Raw genomic sequence first — 17809 nt, 5'->3', positions numbered from 1 at the left:
CCAATCCATTGGCCACCTGCTAACGTTGAAATGGAATTTAGTCATAATAATATACTTAATTCAGAAAGTCAATATCCAGATATTTTGACATTCTTAGAATCTAAAGACCCAGTCCATAGATAGTGATTAGAGGTGACCAAGGCACAGAGCTCAAATTAAAAGAAATTAACCATAAACTCAGAAGGACAAATTTCTCATCTTGAATTCCTCACTGACTTATTGAAAAATGTTACCTGGATACTATTCAAATGTCAAATGGCTTTACCTTCTGTGCCACCAAGAGCATTCAGATGGTCATTAAGGTAGAAGGCAACTGAAATGTGCAAGAAGCAAGACACACACAACACACACGCACACACACACGGATGTATGCACACTTGCAAACAAAAAGTACCACATCACTGGCTCTGGGTTTTGAGTTCAGGAAGGGCTATGCCAACGTGCTTTGTAATTCTTATGTTCTACACACCAATGCATAGAAAGCACATTTATTCATCCTGAAAGTAGGTATTTAAGAAATTAGCAAGGATTAGGAAACCCTTTTATAAACGTCTCTTTGGACTTACTTTATAAGGTTCTATGAAACAGTGAAATCATTGTTCTATATCAGAGCCTAATCTCCTTGGGAATAGCATTTTACTCTCTGGTGCCATTGCTTTGTAGTTGAGTGTATATGAAGTCTGAGAGCCATGTATAAGCCACAGGGACAAATGGGTTCCTCTCGTAAGTCCTCACTGTTACAGTCTATATTTATAATCAGACAATCAATATGGCTAACTTTTGCCAACTTCACTGGGGGAGAGTGAGTGATCCTGTCTGAGATCCACGATACTAGAGAAATGATGTGAAGAAGCTGTGTGAATGGGGCTCATTGTTTGCCTGTATTTTAAATGTTCTCATTTTTCACAACATTTTATGGAGAGCTCTTAAAAGGCCTTATTGATAGAGATACTCATTAAATGTCAGTTTTAAAAGAGGTGTTGTTGATGTAATGTAATATAATATGCTTTTGCACAAGGCTTTTCATCCCAGTGTTTGAGGAATACTTTACCAACCCAATCCTATCACCAGAATCCCAGATGTAATTCATAGAAGCTAAGAAAGCTGCCCTCTAGATCTAAATTCAAATGCATAGAATATTTGTTAGATTTAACACCCAAAAATGATTGGCATACATTTGGCACATGACTTTCTATCTCTGTGATAACTGGAGGCTGAATATTCACTCATTCAATAACCATTTATTGAACATCTACCATATACCAGGTGCAGTGCTGGGCATAGATTTAAAAAGCTATTGTTTTTACCTTCTAATGACGGAAACAGACTGTCATTAGACAGAATAGTGTGAATACATTGACAATGCCATGTGACAACTGCAATTGAGTGCCATTTATGCAGTGTAAATGCAATGTAGGAACCTGTGAAGTTAGTTTGAGTAGAGCACTGATTTTCAGAACATGGTCCCAGTCCCGTCCCGGCAGAATCAGCATCATCTAGAAGCTTATTAGAAATGTAAATTCTCAGGCCCCAGGACTACTGAATACTAAACTCAGAGGGTGAACTCTGCAATCTATGCTCTAACAAACCCTCCAGCTAATTCTGACCCTTGCTCAAGTTTAAAAAAACACTGGCCCAGAGCAGTGATTCTCAAACTCTGGTGCATATTAGTAATCGCTTGAAACTCCCCAGGCTCAGGCCACAACCCAAACCAATTAAATCAGTATCACTGGGGGTAGATGAAGCGATGTAGGTGCCAGGTTTTAAAAGTCAAATAAGCTATTTCCAGGAAGACAGTGAGGAGGCATTTCATGCAGAGGGAAGATTCCACAGGAGCTCGGAAGCATGAAACAGCTCTGGATATTGGAGGTAAAATCAACACTTGCTGACGCAAAAAGTTGGAAGGGAAAAGTAAAGGAAGAAGAATGAACTGGAACAGTAGACAAGGGTCTGTTCACAGAGAGCTACAACTTGGAGGATGAACTGAATCATGTTTATATGTATTTTTTCTGGTCTTTACTGGGAAATTGGTTTGTGTTCCATCTTACTACTACTCCTGTCCTGCTTCCTGGGCTTGGCTTTCCTAGCAAAACCATTTCTCTCAGCTGAGGCTGTTTATAATTTAGATCGGTGATTATTTAGTGCTCAACCGAATCAGCCACATGCTGCTCTGAATGGGAGGAGAGAGGGGATTGGTCACAGATAATAGAAAAGAGGATCTGAGACAAAGTGAAGGAGCTGCAGAAAAGGGAAGTGTTGCTTTAGACTTTTGGTTGTAGCTGCTGTTGCTGTTTCCAGCTGAATCAGGGAGGAATGCTGAAATAAGTACATCTGCCCTCGAAGAAATCAAAGCCAGACACAGGAAGTGGGTGGAGAGAGCCTTCCAAAGTGCCTCAGCTGCCGCATGCCTTCTGTCTGCTGTGGGCACAGCAGCTGCACAGACCCCTCTTGTTGGGAGACAAGACAGGACCCTTTCAGTCCCATGACCTCAACCTCATCTCCAGTGGTAGAGAAAAGAGAAGCTGAAAGCCTTCCGTGTGACTGAGCACATGAGAATGTGACAGTTATTTGGGGTAACAGGTTTCCTGTGGGCCCTGGTGGCCAACAAGGGCCATTGTGTGGAATGTGCACACTTGTGCTTGTGCCAGGGGCAGGGGGGGGGGGGGGCGGGGGCAAGGAAGACAAGGAGGCAGGTGTGGTTCATTTCTTGATTCGTATAATGTGAATATTTCCAAGAGACAGAGATGGGCATTTTCAGGGTGTCAGATGCTCTAACAGAATCTACCCTTTGCATTGGATTCAAGGTCGACTTTAGCTAGGTGTTCACATTCACAGCCCGCTGACGAGATCAGAGCAACTATGCATCAGCTACGAAGAGAAAGGTTAACAACTCAAGCCTGTCCTAACTTTATTAGACCCAAATCTCCGCCTTTGAAATATATATGGAAGCAAAGGAAATGTATGTGCATGGAAGGAAGTGGGGATTCATGTGCTTTGGACAGGATATATCAGCTAATTGAGCCTGAGACTGTGATGAACATCTTAGGCTCATTTGGGATGGGAGTTAGCTCATCATTTAATTCTAAATTGGGCTCTGTTCAGCCATTTCAGCATCACCTCACATCTCCATACATCATATCGCACGACATATTTGGAAGAAAGTGCCAAGTCAGTTTCCTCCTGGTGGGTGATTTGGTTTTCTTCCTCAGTTAATTTTGAATGGATCTCTTTTGGCTGACTACTATGTATTGAAGCCTTACTCTGTGCCAAGCTATGATAAGCACTTTATAGGGCAATATGATAGCATAGCTCTTAAACCACAGGCTTTAGAATCATTCTGCCAGGATCAAATCTCAGTTTATACCTTTGGACAAGTCACCTAATCTGGTGTAGCCTCAGTTTTCTCATATGTTAAAGAGGAGTGACTGATAATAGCACTAGCCTCATTGGATTAACATGAGAGTTAAGCATATTCATGTACTGTGCTCTCTGTAATGCCTGACCCATAGTAAGTGCTCAGTAAATACTACATATTTACCATGAACCATCATTTTCACTAAGTATGTACACCTCTCCCTATTTGCAAAGCAGAGAGGGGGGAAAAAGATTGAGAGAGTTTAAGTTCCGCTCAAAGTCACCCAACTTGTAAGTGGGAGATTCAGGATTCAAACTCAGTTCTGGGGGCAGAGTCTGTGCTGTTCAGCGCTACATGTTTTATGATTTGGCTATTTACACCCACCTCTCCTCTCCTCAGAATGACTACCAGTTTATCTGATGCATAATTTATTCTCAAATCTTTTGCTTTTATGCCCTTATTTGATTCCTCTTCTCAGTTTGCAGTTTCACTGCTGTGTTTCTACATTGTACTCGCAACAGTTTTTTTTTTTAATACCGTCTGTTAGAAACTAGTCATTTTGCTTCCACGCATTCCTTAAGATAAGACTATTTCTTAAGAAAAAGTAGAATAAAGCAGGAACAGATTCTCAGATGTAATCGTCAGGATGTGCAGTGAATATCTGAGTGCTCACAGGATCATTACACTTTCAAATATTCCTGCTCTGTGTGGCAAAGACTCAGTAACACTCTTGTAAAGACAGCTGGCTATTGTAGTCTGAGTGAAAAGCTTCACCAGTAGATCTGTGCTCAGTTTAACAATGAGCGAACAAGCGTGGTGTGAGTTTCAGATCTATGTGTACATGTATGTGTGTAAATTATATGTATCTATGCATTCATGTCTGTACATACACACCTGTGTGACCATTTTGGACTTTAGAGAAGATATAGTTGGGCTCTTATAGGCTACATCCACAAACCCCCACCATAAACTGAAAAACAGTTGTCATATACCAACCTATTAAATTGAAATAATTGAAATGAGTGGTTTCTTTGGGACTATTAAGGTGTAGATAATTTGAGAAGTCAATGATTGGAAGTCAATTGTGGTCACATGCCTATGAGATCAAACAGGTTCGTGGTATCAAACAGGTTCTTCACAGTTATGGCAAAACATGGTTTATAATGTCCAGTAGTAATGAAGAAATTTATTTGTATAGACATTATCACTGACATCTTCTTTTTGAGTTTCCAGCTAATCGCATAGCTGTGGTTTCTTGGCAACAGGAGCTCTACCTTACTTGTACTTTTTACACCCCCTCCAGGGTTGTAATACGATTTTTACTCAGTAAAGAAGTACAATTAACTGAAACTCATTCCCTCCCTCTTTTTTTTTTTTTTAAACCTACTATTTAACTGGTTAAGAAGTTGTAAGCTTAAAAAATGTTTTTTTCTTAACCTTTGAAACTTGTTAACTAGTCAACATTTTTTGAGCACTCGTGTCCAGATGTGCTTTGGAGGGATGCAAAGACATGTTAGACAGAAGACAGGTAAGCCCATCTCTGCCTTCAGGTAGCTCCCAGAATAATTGCATTATAGGCCTGATCTGAATAATTATCAAGCTACAGATCTTGCCTCCTGGCTGTGAATGTCTAACCATATTCTAGAAACAGACATAGCATTATTTCCTGTGTTAGGCTTCACAAACAGAAGAAATCCTGTATACTGTGTTCATCATTTTTCCTTAAGTTAGCTCTTTTAGGTTGCAGAAGAACTCAGGAAAACCACGTAAGAGGAAGCCCAGTATTTCTGTTTGTTTGTTTCCAATGTATGAACATACTTGATAACTTGAGTTATTAAGATACAGCCCTGGTTGACGCAGGCTTTGGGTCACATGCTCACCCTGGGCCCCACACTCACCCTTTCTCTGGTGACCTTGTAGAACTCCAGACTTTATACATTGGGACAGTAGTTACAGAGTTAGGGGATACCAGGAAGGGCACATCCACATACAGCTGCACCAGAACCATTCAGTGATCCCCCCTAAACCACAGTGATTGCTTCTGGAGGATAAATGAAAGGAAAATAGAGGTTCCAGGTACGCTGGGGCCCTAAAATACTTCGGAATGATTGTTTTCTGGGCACTCCATCTCTGGAATATTTCATCAGAGATCTGCCTCTTCTGTTGTTTATTCTACACACATTTACTTCATTGTGCCAGGTTTTGTTTACATGTGAGGGACCCACATGCGAAAAGATGTCAGTCCTGTCCTTAAGGAATTTATATGTCTGGCTAGACTATTTGAAGGCCCCAGATGTGTGGCACCCACTCCTCACCGTTGTGAAGGAACAACTGTTAGGTTCTGAAACTATATACAGTATTTGCTTTAAGAGACTACAGCAGCACAGGAAGTCCTGAAATATACCACAGAGTATGAAAAGCTTGTGGATGATATTAGGCTGCAGCTTAATGCAGACCGTAGCCAAGGGCAAGATACCTCATAACTAATTATATTCACTTTGCACTTAACAGAGACATTCAAAATACGGTTCTTAAAATTGTGTAAGTTGAACTTCTGTTAAAATTACACTCACCCTAAGGAAAATAGCTCTCTTCCTTTGCTATACTTTGGGCTACATTTACAGGCTGCCAAAACACTTCATTTAATTTAGGGGCAAAGTCCGTCCAACTGTTGTCAGGGATCATGTAACAACCAGTTGTTTTGCTGATTTTTTTTTTTTAAACCTTGTAACTGTATGTTTGTGTTCTGGTGGCCCAGCCTTAGGCTACTTGAGAGAGACAGAATTAAGAGTTGACTCAAACAGGCAATGAAAAAGAGAATGTGTATCCTTACAGAATTTTGGAGTGTAGAACACTTCCACATACATTATCTCATTTAATTATCTCAAAGCCTCTGCAGACAGAGGCACTGCTATTACTGTTCCTGATTTTCAGGTGAGATATTATTTGAAGAGGAGGGACAGAGGCAGGATAAACATAGGTGGCCCTGCCTTGAAATCCTGTTTTTCACCCCACATGGGAGTTCTAAAATCCAGCATGTGCTGGGGTAAATCTTTGCTAGAACCTTGTTTGCAATCTGATTGTTGATACCATGATGCCAATGTGGTTTAGTTTTCTCTTAGTGTATCGTGTACATAAGTCAGAATCCTAAGTCTGGTGTTTTCTAAAAGGAACCTCATGTTATCTCTGATGTCAATAGGGAACTATTTAAATCTTAGGAATCAGGGAAACAGCATGTCCTGGTAGCCTTGGGTTTCTTTTTGTTAAGGCTAGAAGAAAGAAATGCCTTTAGTTCTGAACTTGACCTGGAATTTATCTTTCAACAGGTCATTAAGGACAAGCAATTGTTGTAGACAAAGGAATGGAATTGGGGCTTTCGTTAATCTCAAAATACTTCCAGTAGGAAGCAACTTAAGTTCACAACAACAAATATTCACATAGTCCCTAAAGTGTGCAGGACACTGTAAGTTTTAAGTGGGAGGGAGGAGGGTCATACATCCTGTCTTGCCCAGAACAGTCCTGATTTATGCCAATTGCCCTAGTGTCCTGTCTGCTTAGAGCCAGCGAACCTTTCACTCTCAAAAATTACATGTTCAATCTAGTTAGATTAGACACAAAATCAAGAAAAAACTGAGACTTTGTCCTCAGGAGATTATAATTTGGTGAAAGCCAAGAGGAGGGTATAAAAAAAGTATAGAGCAGAATATTCCAAGTGTTGTTTTAAAATGATGTAAAGCAAATGATTTGGAAGTTTAGAAATATATATTTAGTTGGATTACTTATCACTCTGTTTTCCTCCTAAAGATTACAATAATAAGAGTTATCCAAAACGCTGGATACATGCAAAACATATCCTAGTATAGAGAACTCACAGTTCAGGTGTCCTTCTCCACCGAGGAAGATTTACTTTGTTCCAGTCCTCAGCTGGACCACACCAGACAATTTGAACGCTTATATCAGTAAAGGGAACTACCTGCTGAGAATTAATTCATAGTGTCTTGGCTGAGGGTCTATATTTCTAATTATGTTCTTATTTCCTCCTGCTCAGACTGATGCAGACGTCAGGGTGATGATTAGGAAGTGTGATGCTTCAGAAACAGGAACACGCTCTATAAAAATGCCCCTGAAAAGTACTTTCCCTTCTCTATTCTTGTAGTGAGAGTGCCTATTTGAACCTCATGGCTTTTGGTAAAAATATAAATTCTAGGCTGGTTTCTACTCTGAACAGTCTTTATCTGATTATTTAAAGCCCTCTACTTTGCAGTTACTTCCTATATTGGACTATTGAATCTCCCATCCGTAGGGTCCTGTCCCCCGTCTTCCACCTATTTCACAGCTGTTGTAGGAGAAATTGTTTGCTGCCTCACTAAGGTATTTATTTTTTAGACTTAAATGTCTGCTTGCACATGAATTACACTAGGTCCTGTGGGTGACAAGAAAGAAGAACAGTAAATAATGTCCTTTGACCTTAATAGAGGGACCACATGTTATAATTTGCTTAGATAGTTCATGTCCATGCCAGGGGTCCTGGTGTAATTAATAACATCTCTTTTTTACTCTCAAAAGTGTCCCAATTTGGATAATAAATTATATGGTCCTCTAGACCTTAGAGGCCTTAAATTCAGTTATGGGGACAGGAGACACAGCAGAAGAAGACAACTAACGCAACAAAGCAATGTGTGATGCATGCTGAATACATGACCTGTGCCGTCAGTGAATGGAATCACATTTTAAAAGAAGGAGAGACTGCGATGACTTGAGCGCTCTGATAAACTGCTTGAAGACGAGACTGATGTTGGCCCTTGACAACCATGTAGAATTCAAACAGGCAGTGAAGAAAGAGGATCGTGCAATAAACCCTTTTCTTGAGACTGTGCTGAAATCAAAGCAAAACATAATTTTTTCAATCTGCATTAGTGCTTGTAAAAATGATTCCCTCCCCTCTTCAAAGCAAGCTGATTGTTACAGGCAAACCAGCTTGGTGTCTTGAGCAGAAAACCCATTTTAGTCTATTTAAGCATGTGGGTGTTTTCCAAATGTTCACTCTGGTTCCCCGCCACATGAATGAGCCATTTGCTTTGCTAACATAATCACTACCCCGTGGTTATGGAGGGGCCAGAGCATGTGCCCAGGAATCCTCAGAAGGCAGCCTGGGCTTCAGTGGCACTTCCAAGATATGGAATTGCACACATCACGCATTTCCTATTTGGCTGCATTTTCAACCACCTCTTACTCCAAATGGGTACAGAGACACCATGAGAGGGAAATGACGAATGGGGACACACAGAAAGCTACAGACTCAATTTTTAAAGGCCTCTAAAGGAAGTGGTGGAAAGTGTACATGAGGATTACTTGTTATTTCAAATATCCCTAATGAACAGATTTTAATGCTTTTGGACCTAAGGTGTGAATGTCACAACCATCCTGCCTTCTTTGAGCATCATTCTATTAAAATGACTGTTCTCTTCTTAGAGTTAAATTACATCAGTAGTTTTTAGATTTTTTTTCTTTTAAGGATTAAAACCTTTCATTCAAACAAAATCTTAGAGATAATTCTGATTTTTGTGTGACACAGCCTGCTAGTTACCAACCCAATAGCCACTCTCCCCCTCTTTCTTATTAATGAAGCCCCAATTTTTATTGGGGGCAGCAATATGCCCAGCTTAAAATGATAGAAACTCAATTTCCTAGTTCTCCTTTTACCTAAAGGTATGACACAGGTGTAGTCAAAAGAAGACACAATATTAGGTTCCAAGAAAGGTCGTCAAAGAAGACTAAATCATCTTGCATGTACCCTTTTGCTCTTTCCCTTTCCCTCTAGCCTGTCTGAATAGTGGACATGATGGCTGGAGCTCTGACAGCCTTCTTGAGAACATAAAGATGAGGCCATACTCTCAAGATGTGGAAACAGAAATCCAAAATAAGCTTGGGCATCTAATGATACCATGGAACAACCACACTAACCTCCGAACTTCCTACTTCCACACTTATTTGAAAGAGAAAAATTTCTATGTTATTTAATTCTCTATGTTATAATTTGAAGGTTTCTGCATTAGCAGAAAAAGGGAAATTTTAATATTAAAGTGTTAAATTGATAAATGTTAATCTGTTGAATATTAAACTACAAATAGGACTGTTTTCCAGTTAAAGTAAATGTGAATAAAGATCAGAGTTCTACCTGTCATAATATTTAAAGTATAGGATATTTATTAAGCAACTTTAAGTTAATATGGCATTTCTGGAGGCACTGATAATAAAATAAAGGGCCATCTATAACTTATGTAATCTTACTAGAGTCATAACCTTCTGCATTGACTGTAGATTGCTCTTTGAGGTAGAAATATTGGAGGAAGCTATAATTTCTTTATCTATTATTTCAGAGCAAGTGCTAATAAATCTGGAGTGGCTTAACCTAGACCTTAATTACTATTGAATCATATGCCTTTTCTCCATTTAAGTGAGGGGAAAGAAGGATGCAAAAGAATAAAAAGGGAAAAATCATTTTGGGGTATCTACTAATTGCTGGCCATTCAATCTGTATTATACCATTTAATCAGGACTACAAACCTAGAAAGGAGAGAGACCCTATATGTTGCCCCACTCTAGCAGGCACCATTCACATAGAATACAATGAAGAGTGTGCCTGCTGCAGATGTGTGAGCTGACACCCCTAAATTAGAGGACATAACTAGTTTTATTTTGTCTAGTGTTCCTTTCTTTGGAGAACCAGCCTCCATCCGATAGCAATCCTGCACCATTCCTATCTTTCGGTGGGCCTGTTTTCCTTGCCACAAGCCTCAGTTTGGCCATTTGACCTGAGCTTGTCCTATCTTATTCTCTATCTGTTAGTCACAGCTGATTCAAAGATGTTCCTAACTAAAGACAGACCAATGAGAGTATGTCTTGAGACATTTTCTGTAGCTAAGGGGAAAGAGCTTTTCTTCCTCTTGGATCCTGATTTGTGAAGAACATGTGATCCTTTAAGCTTCTGGTGGCCATCTCACTCCTCCGTAGCAACAGCCTCCCTGAAAATGGAGCTATAACATTATTTGAGAACACAGATTCAGTTATGTTGAAGACACTGGACTTTTTCAGTTACATGAGTCCATTAATATCTTTTTCTGAAGAAGCTAGTCTGATTTCTATTTCTGTCATTTGCTGTGAAAGAGTTTCAGCTAATGCAGGTAGCTATTACCATCTCCATGAGGCTGAGAAATTAAGGAATTTGGTGAAGCTGAGTCAGTAATTGATGGAAATAGGATTCTAATATAGGGCAATCTGGTACTCACATCCATCTTCTTTTCATTACACTAGGTTGCCTCCCCAAGCTGATGAAAATAAATCACAATTTATGGAAACCATGTTGATTTATCATTAGGCTTTCTAAAATAGGATATCATTTCTACAAACACAGTTTCCATGTCCCAGATTTTATGCTAGTTCTAACTGGTAAATTTATGAAGCAGAATTATTATTCTTTGTTATGAAAATATTTCTGTATTTACAGAGCTTTAGAGAATGTTTCAATGAGAACTGTCAACAAATCCTTTTTGAACACCTACTATGTACATGGCATTGGATTAGTCATTCACAGGGAAACAAAAGAATGAAACAAATGGAAATAACAGTCTAGAGCATAACATATTTTTAAGTCACTACATTCCTAGATGAAAAGTGGTAAGTGCCACAACACCAACACAGATAAAATGCTATTGCAAAAAGTGGTGGGTCGATAGGGGAGGTGTTAATTGAGCTAGCCAATAAAGATCATATAAGATTAAATGTGAGGCAATGTAAGCAGAGCATTTTAGGTCAGCGCTATTCAACAGAACTTTCTGCAATGATGAAAATGTTCTGTATCTTCCCTGTGTAACATGGTAGATACTGGCCACATATTGAGTACATGAAATGTTAATTCAGCAATTGCATGGCTAACGTCTACCATATTGGCTGCTGCAGTTCTAGACAAACAAATGCATAGGGTTTTCATGAAATATAAAGCAAGTTGTCTGCTTCAGCTGGAATTGAGTTCAGAAGGCAGTGAAGTGAGAAATGCTATTTGGTAAAGTTGATAGGTTCCAGGTCATGAAAGATTTTGATTTGGGGCTTTGCTTTTGGTTAATAGGGAGCTAATGATGGCTCCTGAGCTAAGAAGTGTTATGATCAACGCTTTGTTCCAGGAAGATTAAACCGGCAGCTGTGAATATGTAGAACTAGAAAGAATACAGCATGGAAGTAGAGATGCCACATATGAAACCACAGTGAGAATTCAGACAAGTTAATGAAAACCTGAAGTTAATGAAAACCTGAAGTTAATGAAAGACAGTGACAAAGGAAATACAGTTAAAAAAAAAAAAGACACACGCACAATACATGACAAAAGTAGAAGCAAGATAACTAAGAACTGGTTGGAACAGCTGGAAAGTGAGGAAGAGGAATGCATTTTGGAGAACAAAGAATGGAAGAAAAATTGTAAGAGAAATAGATGTGGTGGCACAGCCATATGATTTGTAGAGATGTTCTGAGTTTTGTTTTTGATCTTTTGGGTTTAAGGTGCTAGTGTTCGAAATATAATTAGAATTAAAGAGGAATGTTAGAATTAAAGAGAATGTTTTAAAATGCTGTCGAAATTTGAATTGGGAATTATCTGCTTATAGATCAGAGATCAGAAAACTATAGCTTTATATACCATTTATATACCAAAATGAGCCATATAGTTTATCTGGCCTTCCACCTGTTTTTTTAAGTACAGTTTTATTGGAATATAGCTAGTCTCATTTGCTTACATATTATCTATAGCTGCTTTCAGTATAATTGTTGAGTAGTTTCAACAAACTTATGCCCACAAAGCCAAAATTATTTACTATCTAGCCCTTTACAGAACATATTTGCTGACCCTCATATAAATGATAGAAATCACCAGAATGCATGAGATTCTAATAATTTTACTGTAGGAAATTCCATTATTCATTAGAATTCAAAAAAATGCTTTATTCACTATTACTATTATATTGACACAACTGTAATATACTACCATTCAGATTGAAAATACAGAGGTCTTCCATGATCCTAAAATATCTCTTGGATCACCAAGAAAATTTTAAATTATTCTCTGTATAAAAACACTGTTAAATGTGTTGTAGTTTTGTCTAGATATTTGGAAACTGATACTCCTTTCATGGCTTATATTTGATTATCTATTAGCCTTAGGACACTTCATTCTCTGTCTATGCCAAACAATATATATTTTAAGCCACATTAAGTTCTTACTTTATTAAAGTTTTGTCAATTTATGAAAACTAAATAGGATCTGAAGTGTAAGTTTAGGTTCAAACTTGTGTGGTCAAAGGAATATGGGCAGCTCTTTGTATCTTACAGGGAGAATATATTTAAGTATTTAAGTGTAACAAAAAATGTGTAAAAGGAAAGAAGGAAGGGAGAGAAGAAAGAAAGGAAAAGGAAGGGAATGAAGAGAAATACAGGAAGAAACAAAGACAAGACAGGTTAATCTACTGTAAAGTTGACCAGTTAACTGTTACACACAGAGTACATCTGGGTAGGTTTCAGTGCTTCACAGATTCAGAGAGATAACAACTACCTCCAGAATGTGAGAAAAAATATATATAAGAACAAAAACAAACAAAAAAGGAAATCATAGGGCACTGAAATAGTACAGAAATCAGAGAAAAACTTCAAAATGTTATAATTAATGTCCCCAGAGAGATAGAATCTTTAATAAAATGAAACAATCAGAATAGGAGTTGAATAATGGAAATTTAAAATATGCAAGCTGAATTAAAATATCTAATTAAAAGTTTGGAGAATAATATTGGGAAAAGTCTCCCAGGAAGAAAAGAAATAATACAAGAATATGAAAACAATAAGAGATAAAAGAAAAGAAAATCTAAGGGTCAATCCAAGAGATGTATCCTTGGGTTCATGACTAATATGAATTCTAGAAAGACAGAACAGAGAAAACAGGGGGAAGGAATTTATCAAAGAAATAATATAAGAAAATGAAGGTCATGAGTTTCCAGACAGAAGAACAACCCCCCCCCCCCCAAAAAAGACACACACGAAGGTATAGTATCATGACAATCCAGAACACCAGGGCCAAAGATAAGATCCTAAAAGCTTCCAGAGAGAATAAACAGGTCACATGTAAATTGGGTGACCACATATCCTAGTTCGCCTGAAATAGCCCATTTACACTTGCTGTCCATCACATTTGCTTTACAATTTCTCTAGAATTTGTCTTTCCTTAACAAATTGTTATCATAAGTTGAGACACTGTAATAATCTGTAGTGGTTTTATAGGTCTCCACTTTATATTTCCAGTTTCTGCTAAAAGTTTCATCAACAGCGTATGAGATGCATGTGTAATGAATAGGATACTCACTTTAACCCATTGTTAAACCCAAATGATGATCAGCAATTATCCATCTTTCTCTACCTCACTCTTTTTTTCCCCTTCAGCTGTATTGAGATATAATTGCCATATAACACTGTGTAGGATTAAGGTGTATAATGTGATGACTTAATAATACACATATATATTGAGAATGATTACCACCATAAGGTTAGTTAACACATCATCTATCAACTCACATTCCTACTTTTTTTTTTGTAGTAAGAACATTTAAGATCTATTCTCCCAGCAATTTCAAGAATATAAAACAGTATTGTTAACTATAGTCACCATGCTGTAGATTAGCTCCCCTGCACTTACTCATCTTAATGCTACGTTTATAACCTTTGAGCAAAATCTCTCCATTTCCCCCATCCCCAGTCCCTGGCAGTCACCTTCTACTCTGTTTCTATGAGTTCAGCTTTTTTTCTTTTTAATTCTACCTATAAATGAGACCATACAGTATTTGTCTTTTTTTCCTGACTTATTTCACTAGCAGAATACCCTCAAGGTCCATGCATGTTGTCACAAATAACAGGATTTTCTTCTTTTTATGGCTAAATAATATTCGATATATATCACATTTTCTTTATTTATTCATCTGTCAGTGGACACTTAGGTTATTTCCATGTCTTTATAGTGAATAATGTTGCAAAGAACATTGGGGTGGAAATAACTCTTTGAGAGAGTAATTTTATTTCCTTTGGATATTTACTCAGACGTTCCACACCCTTTTGTGTTGCAGGGTAACTAATCTCTCCCTTTAGAGGACAGCATTTCTTGCTGATAAAACAAAAAGCACTCTGACACTAATCTCTTTTGGTCAGAGGAACTATTTGACACTACTACTCTGCCAGTCACTTGCTGCGCCACCTACTTGTCTCTGGAAGACACATGAAGTTATCAGGATCCCAGTCAGTAGGGAAGTGGCAATGTGGGAAATATAGGTTGAATGCAGGCAAAATATCTGTGGGAAACAGAGGCTGACCTTTTGCAAAGAGCACATAGAGAGGAGTCAATACATTTGCTTGAGTGGTTTTGTCATTTAGTTTATGGCATGACTCTAAAACTATCTTATTGTTTGATAATGCTTTTTTATTTTGCAGTAATGTTCTTTCAGCCCTAGTCAATTAAAAGAAATGAAAGTTTATGTTTAATTAAAAATTATGTACTTAATTTCCATTTTTCAAATAAGTTGAGAGGATGAATGTGTAACTTGCATAAAATGTTTTTTGATGCTTCCCATCTGGATTAGCAATTGTCACCATGCTGTTGTGTACAAATCATTCCAAAACTTAGTTGCTTCAACAACATTTACATTCATGCTCAAAGGTCTGCATTGACTAAGATTTGGCTGATGTAGGCAAGACTCAGCAGGATAATTCTGCTTCAGACTTCAGTTTGGCTGACTTTGATTCTAGTCTGCAGGTTTGATTCAGATGTGTTCCAAGTGTGTTAGTCTGAGGCCAAGTCTGATAGGATGGCAGTTACCAAGGTCATACTCTTTTCATGGATTACCAGAGCACAAAAACAAGTAAGAGCACATAAAAACATTTAAAGACTTGACTCATGTCAAGTTTGCCAACATTCCATTGGCTAAAGCATGTCACATATATTAATCCACCCCATTAATCAATGAGGAGACAGAAAGTGAACAGTTGCTGAACAGTAATCCAAGCTCACCTTCTTCATCATGGGTGCCACAGTAGTATTGTTGATCACATTCAGCCGAAAGACACAAACCTGATGAATAAGCATCAGCATCTATTTAAAAGTTACTAATTAAACAAACTGTTTGAGATGACAACTTAACATGCACGACTAAAGAAAGTGCACTTACTTATACACTCTATAATGCATTTATTTTTACTTATATTAAATGACTATTCTACTAAGTTAATTTTGTGCATTTATAATTTCAAGTGTTTTTGTACACATCAAAAACATCAAGCAATGGCTTGTTATATATCAGCCTCGTTAGCAGAATATGAACTCCCTAGAGTTAAATTATGCCAAATTTATATCAACACCATTGGATGTTTAAAAAGAATCAGTTAATTACAATAATGATTTAGTGTTTTAAATTTAATTCATGGAATCAAAATAAAGTTTTTGGTATTTTATTTTATTAAAGGTGAAATGCCAGATATTATTAAGAATACCTTATAAATCCAGAAGGTAAAATGTTTGCTTTTGCAATAATAATGTGATATAAAATTTGGTGAATCAAATTGTGAAACTCATGGAGCAGAAACACACTTGGAATTGGGTATGGAGCATACATAATCCAAGATTGCTTTTAAATAGGTGTAGTGAAATCAAAGCTATAGCTACTTGTTAAAACTTGTAAATAAATATATATAGTTAAAGTTAACCATAACAAGTTTGTCTGTTCTTGTATGAAGCTGATGTTCAAAAAAAAAAAAAAAGAAAAGGTAAAAAAGAAATAAATAGAAAAGTACATTATGGAAGCATAAGTTTCTCTCTTTGCTACCCATCTTTTATTAGATTTTACAAATATTTAAGCCTTTGAAGAACTACTTTTTGTACCATTATAAATATCCTACCATGGTGTTAAACCTTTGTTTTGAAAATGAGAACTCTAAATTTTTTTCAGAAATGGTTAGAAAACTTTTATAAAAATCTAAAAAGTAATGGAGCTTCAAATTGGCTTTTGGAGCCTCTAGTAATTACAATTCTTAAAAACAAACTTTGCAGATGAAAAGACATTATAATTTGTTCCTACAAAAGCAAGAAGGAATTGAACAAATTAAATGATGGTAGCTCACATGGTGAACAGAATTCAATTTTGAAATTCTGTAATTGTGCTTTGAAATAACTTATGAGAAAAACCTTTTTATGGACTCCTTTAAAATGGAATGGAATAAAATTAAGAAGACCTATGATGTTATAGCATCTAAATTTGGCAAAACATAAAAATAATTGTAAAAACAGAGAAAGCCTACTTGATATGTTTTGCTTCCTAAGAATATTTGAAAAAGGAAGCACTTTGAATGAAAGGTATAAGACAGTATGTTTAAAATAGAATAAAATATTTATACAATTCCGTTAACTCCCATAAGACTGTCCTTCATTGAGCAGAATTTACTCTGCAATTACAAAATACCTCAGCACTTTACAGAAAGTATTTTCTCAGTAAAGTATTTATGATTAACAGAGAAATATCAGTTAAAGTTGTCAAAATGTCAAATTTATTAACCCCTCAAATAAAGAAGACTGTAGGCAATTTTGTGGAAAAAATTAAAATAATAATACCAGGAAACAACCTAAATGTCCATCAACAGATGACTGGATAAATAAAGAAGATGTGTAATATGTATACAATGGAACATCACTTATAAAAAAGAATGAAATAATGCCATTTGCAGCAACATGGATGGACCTGGAGATTATCATATTAAGTGAAGTAAGTCACACAGAGAAAGACAAATATCGTATGGTATCACTTATAAGTGGAATCTAAAAAAAAAAAAATGAATTTATTCACAAAACAGGAAGACTCATAGACATAGAAAACAAACTTATGGTTACTAAAGGGGAAAACAGGGAAGTGGGGAAGGATAAATTAGGAGTTTGGGATTAGTATATACACACTACCATATATAAAATAGATAACTGTATAGCATAAGGGACTATATTCAATATCTTATAATAACCTACAATGGAAAACAATCTGAAAAAGAACATATATCTGTATAATTGAATCACTATGCTGTACACCAGAAATGAACAAATATTGTAAATCAACTGTACTTCACTAAAAAATTAAATAAATAAAATTAAAAACTAAAAAATAAAGAACACTAAGAAGATCTAAAATAGTAATAAATAAGAATAAGAAGACGACCATTAAAAAATACATTCTTCAGAAATTTTCCATTGGCTTAATATTAGATCTAGGTATAGCTTTAAATGATTAAATTACAGAAATAGGTACCAAGAATGATTGTTCTCCTTACACTATTTTTAATGTGCATATAATCATATAAGTTTTTTAACCTTACTATATACATTAATAGATATTA

The 17809-nt window shown here is 36.7% G+C and overlaps 1 long non-coding RNA gene across 1 annotated transcript in view; it reads right to left on the bottom strand.

Moving 5' to 3' along the window:
• LOC135322469 (uncharacterized) overlaps positions 1-7343 on the bottom strand; it is a 40629-nt gene extending 33286 nt beyond the window's left edge. The window contains exon 1 of the long non-coding RNA XR_010383043.1: positions 7228-7343. This is a non-coding gene — a long non-coding RNA (uncharacterized LOC135322469). The remainder of the gene's footprint in view (positions 1-7227) is intronic.
• Between the last annotated feature and the right edge of the window lie 10466 nt (positions 7344-17809).

Source organism: Camelus dromedarius, chromosome 11, assembly GCF_036321535.1.
Source record: "Camelus dromedarius isolate mCamDro1 chromosome 11, mCamDro1.pat, whole genome shotgun sequence".
NCBI lineage: Eukaryota > Metazoa > Chordata > Mammalia > Artiodactyla > Camelidae > Camelus > Camelus dromedarius.
Note: the sequence above shows the minus strand (reverse complement) of the source record. Positions and strands in the feature narration are given on the sequence as shown.